Source organism: Notothenia coriiceps, unplaced genomic scaffold (genome assembly GCF_000735185.1).
Source record: "Notothenia coriiceps isolate Sejong01 unplaced genomic scaffold, NC01 NC01_scaffold00019001, whole genome shotgun sequence".
Classification (NCBI taxonomy): domain Eukaryota; kingdom Metazoa; phylum Chordata; class Actinopteri; order Perciformes; family Nototheniidae; genus Notothenia; species Notothenia coriiceps.
Genome location: NW_011351702.1, coordinates 8,218 through 13,942, shown reverse-complemented (window position 1 = coordinate 13,942; position 5,725 = coordinate 8,218).

The window sequence follows — 5,725 nt, the reverse complement described above, 5'->3', positions numbered from 1 at the left end:
CGGACCCCCCTAGACTAGAGGATGTCAAGTCCACTCCCCACTTATAAAAATAGCACTTTACCACTGCACCCCCTCTAATCTCAGATGCACCCTGAGTCATTTTGTTTAAGTACAGTGAGCCTTTCTATAATATACAGTAAAGAGACAAATCCACCAGCATTATAGGATATACTATGACTGTGTGCCAAATACTTTTTGCTGATTTAGAGTACTGGCACCTTTTTTATTCCAATTCAAGCACTGGTGATGTATAAATAAATTCATATTGTAAAGGCAAATTGAATCACCTCTATCTTTTTAGTGCTGTAAAAGTTATATACAGATATTCAATTGATTTATTTAAAACAAGGGACAGTGTACATTAATCAACATATTAAAAATATGTAAAAGTACTCGAATTAGCCAAAGGGCTAGTTTTCACCGATAGTCCCTTTGCCAGATGGTGATAGGCATCCTAAAAGCAAGAATTAAAATACCACAACATTGTTATACCAAATTCTTATAAATAGACGACATCACTGAATACAGATAAGAGCAAGTTATGATAATAAATAAAACATTCACAATATGCACTCATACTCACACATCAGTGCTGACACTGTTGATTATTAACGAGCCACTTTTTAACACTGCTTGAATGTGTAGTAGGATGAGGATTCTCTTATTGGTTGTGGTATTGAATTCCATTGATTGGATGTGTGGAATGAAAAGATAGCCTGACTTAATGCACTTTTCCTAAATGGGATGGTGCAGTCTCCCCTAATCACACCTCTAGTAGCCCTGGTTGAGGTGGACTTTAGGCTGATAAAGCCAGCCAGAGGAGGAGGAGCCAACCCACGAGTGATCTTATAAACTAAGCAGACATTTTTGTAAACTATAAGATTTTCCCAGCTGAACAGATTGTACTTTTTAACAATGTGACAATGATGATACCGGAATGGCTTTTTGTCTAGTGTTTTGAGTGCTTGTTTATATAGTGATTCCAGTAGTTTTAGAGCTGTATAGTGTGCATTAGACCAGCTTATCAGACAGTAGTTGATGTGGGAGAGGACCATTGAGTGAAGGTAGCTTAGCTGCTTGACAGATTGAACTTCACTTTATTGCCGACCTTTTTGATATGGGTTTTGAAACTGAGGTTTGTGTCAATGTGTACTCCTAAATACTTATACTCCGAGACAACTTGTAGTCTCCTTCCAGAAAATAAAACATCTTGTTCTGTTATAATGCTGTGGCCCTTGGAAAAGAACATACACACTGTCTTTGAAATATTTGGTTGCAAACAATTGTTGTTAAACCAGAATGTAATATTCACCAAGACATCAGTGACCTTGGTAGCAGCCTCTTCTGCAGTTTTGCCATGAGTAAAAACAACTGTATCATCAGCATACATTAATACATCACATTGTCCACACACAGAAGGCAGATCATTTATGTACATGCTAAACAGGAATTGGCCCAATACAGAGCCCTGCGGTACTCCAGTTGACAAACATAGTGCACTAGACTTATGGTTCTCAATGTTAACACATTGGGAGCGGGATGAAAGATACGAATTAAAGAGGTTGGTGAATTCTATAGAAAAATGTAAGTTGAGCATTTTTTGTAATAAGATGTTATGATTAACAGTGTCAAAAGCTTTCCGTAAATCAAGGAACACGGCCCCCACAACCCCACCCCTGTCCATTGATGCCTTAACTTTCTCCACGAAGAAGCATGTCGCTGTTTCTGTTGAGTGGTTAGCCCTGAATCCAAATTGCATTGGATGCAGTGGAAAGGAGCTGTTGTTGAGATGACTGATGATTTGTTTGGCAATCAGTTTTTCAAATACCTTGGATACTATGGGCAAGATACTGATGGGCCTATAGTTGGATGTCATGAGAGGGTCCCCACCTTTGAATAACGGGACCACAAGAGCAGGCTTCCATTGATTGGGAAAACTCCCTTGATTGATTGCAATATTAATGATATGCGTTAGCTTTTAGGGTACTTACAATTATCCTCTGAAAGCTGGAAGAGGCCAAGTTTTTGATTTTTTTTAAAAACAAGCCAATGAAAAGGTTTCCTTTTATATTGACTAAAGTTAGCTTTTAGGGTACTTAAAATGATCCTCTTTCAGAAAAGTAAAAACAGAGAAGATTCAAATCGGCATAAAGATCAGAGTTTCTGGCTCGCAGCATCGTCTGAAATTAGGTGTGCATTAATTCAAACAAAGGATCAGAATGCCCTCTCTTAAGCCCTAGAGACAGGGTGTCGTCACATCCAGCCAATGAGGGTAAACGCATCAAGCTGCTCTCAATTCTTAATTAGTAGCCGGTCCCCGAAACCCTGCGCAACAGGTGATCTAAATTACCCTCAATCAACTCAGGGGAATTGTGACATTACGCTAAGAAAGGACAAATGACAACAGGTACTACAGACTGAGGGAATGCCATGCTCTCCCCCACATATTAAAACATTTAAAAAAAGTGCGTGATAGCTTAGTAAGACCCATTTACTACCTAGATCCTATTGTGTCCATGGGGCCAATTCTGCAACATAACTGGCAACCACAAAGCATGATCTTTAAGTGTTGTGTCCCATCCTTTGATATCTGTGTAGCGAGTATATAGTTTTGTATATGAATGGTATTTTATCTATAGGTCAATCCATCATAGCTTCCCATCATGTCTTTAAAACATTACATTTACCGTTTTTGAATGCTCTGGTTGAGTATTTATATCTGGTTCTCAGGGTTTCTTACCCATCATCTCAAACCTGGAGAACACTGGTTTCCGATCACCAAGGTCAAACAAGGCATTTGGATGTCCTCTATTAGCTTTTGTGAAAAGTTTTTGCTGAGTTTTTGAGATGCCACAAGGACAGCTCTTATGCGGAGACAGCCTTTTGTGCTCTTTATCTGATGAAAGCAGATATGGATTTGTCCAGAAAGTGACGGCCGTTTTAATGCATCACAAAAAGGAGCCGACCATACACAAGTTTTGAAGGCCAGTCTACCTGCAGATTGATGGTGCTAAAAGTCATGACCTGGAAAGCTTTGTGGAATAATCTGTACATACAGTACAGTATAGTAGCTTCATGGCACAGCAGGTTTGTTTATCTCTGAAGGAAAATTCATCACACAATGTCTGTTTTACTGGAGCAGCATGTTCTAACATTTAACAACATAAAATAAACCAACAACATTTTGAAAAATACACTTACTGTGAGCAGCATGAGTAGACAAGTCTTCATTCCTCAAACCTTCATTTGCTTTCTTTGTTTTGCTTCTTTGAGATTGTATTTCCCTTTTAATAGCATGCCATTTATTATGGCTACCATTTTACCGTGCCTAGTTAGAAAAGGGAGAAGAAAAGCCATTAAAATGGATGGCTTTCTAATCAACAGGAAGCCACCAAGGCACGCATTGTTCTCTTAAACTGTCCTAATCATCCAACAAACACAATTACCGCCACCTCTTCCTCGTGTGCTGAGCTTGGCCTGTGTTGTCTGACATCTGAAGTCAAGTTTTTACAAACTTTGTAGGATTCTTTTAAAAGTAGGACACTGAAAGGATAGGTTTAAACAGAAAGCTTTCAGGATGTGCAGCAGCTTGGTTTGATCAATGGTGAGGTTGTCTCATATGTTTACTAGCATTTTACTGAAATGCAGTCCTGGTTGTTTTTTCTTTGTTTCTGCCACATTACTGTTATGAAAGAAGAGAAAAAAATCATGACAGGGAAACTTGTGTTATCCCAGCAGGACGTCGAGCAGCACGCTCCTTCTCTGTCGCATTTGTTCCCAGACCAATATGCTCAAAGACTCCACTCAGTTCATCTTCATTTAAAAATCGGGATGCTTGCTAAACACACAGTGTGCCTCTGAGCCAGGGAGAGGGTGTTGTTTTATTATTTTTAATTCTTAGGTGTTTATGGGAGATTGTACATCAATGTCAAAACAGTAATCTGCAGCAGCATGAAGCTGGAAGAGGCGGCTGCTTACTGAATGCCTACATTTTCTCCACTCTATGGAGGGCTGAAGGTGCACAACAGACTTAACCATTTTATATATTCAACATGTTTGAGATTACATGAGGCTCTAGCTGTGCTTTTGCACTTTGGGATCATACTATATGAAGCTTAGAGGCTGTGTGCACGCCCTGCCAGGATCCATCTAATTACTCCCTCTCATGGGCTGCCAGTTCACGGAAACATGTCACAGCGATGACAGTTTCAGAGAAGTCCAACCGCTTGCTTTTGAGCTCCTAAACAAGAGTTGATTAGCGATGCCTCTGCAGGGATGCTGCTCTGTACAGCTGTACAGTTGTACCGACAGCACAGGTGGATTCAAGCTGTCGAGGAAAAACAAGAAACTTAAGAGAGGGGCGTGAAGTAGCTCAGCTGCACTCTTGAGCAGGAAACAGTTCTTTGCTGCTGTCTCTCCTCTGACAGCTGTATTAGGGCTAATCACATGTCGTGTTACTTTGTGGCACCTGGGCAGCAGGACAGAATGACTGCTGGATCAGAGTGAAAACATGTCGATCCAGGGGTGGAAAGAAGCCCTTTGAGAGGTAAATTATATATTAAATATACATTTAAGCCTACATAATAAAACCTGGCTGGGTTAAAAGTGTTTGATCTCCAGTCATTTGAAATGGACTTTTTCTGGAGCTTACATAAATTACCCTGATGTATTGAAACATCTTTCAACAACATCCTGTCTCTGTAGAAGACATTTACACAAAAAACAAGTACTTTCGCATCTAGATGTGACATGTAAATGTATGTATAATTGAAGGCTTTATTCACAAGCCTGCAAGCCTTGGTTCTCAATTCAGATTCATAGCTCTGATGTGATTCTTTGTTTGGCTGTTCACATTATTTTTTAAATGCGGTCGATATCAGATTCCAGTGTGAACTGGTCACGATCATGAACTGCCCTGCAGCCCAAATACCGACAACAAAGACGTCACACACATTCTTGAGATAGCCAGAATCTTGTTTTCTGATTTCACAGTGACCCCTTTCACCTAAATCTAATCAGGTCATCCATGCACAGATGTTTGTGACACATTTGAAGACATTCTAATAAGACTCTCCTGAGATATGTATATTATACAGACAATCCCAAAACATCATGCAAAACATAAAAACTCAAAGGTAGGGTAGGTAATTTACTTCAGAAACACTTTTTGTTATATTCCATGGAATGCTCTTAACATCCCGATAGCAATGAATACATGAAGTGCTTTGACAATAAATACATAAAAAAATGTCATCTGTGGAAGCCGTAGCGCTGTAAAAAGCATGACCAGTTATTCTAGCCGGCCCGGCTAAAATAACTGGATGGCCTACCTGCCTGTCAGCCTTCCATCTGTGCACAAACTTATCTCGTGCCCTCATTGGTCATGTGCGCTGTGCGTGTTGGAGGAGGGGCTCTGTAAGGAAGTCTGAAGGAAGGGGCAGATTTTTTTCGGCTGCATACTTTCAAATTCTAGCGCACTCGAGCTGGTTTCTCCATTCTTACCTACCTACCTACAACTACATCACACACAAATCTGAATTGGTGCCACTTTACCTGAGTGTAGCCTCCATATCGCCAACAGAGGATGCTGTGTAGATGCACCAGTGGAAGATATTTGGGACGATTCTCAGGAGGCTCATGAAACATTTCATTTACATTACATTGCATTTAGCTGACGCTTTTATCCAAAGCGACTTACAATAAGTACATTCGACCAGGAAGATAC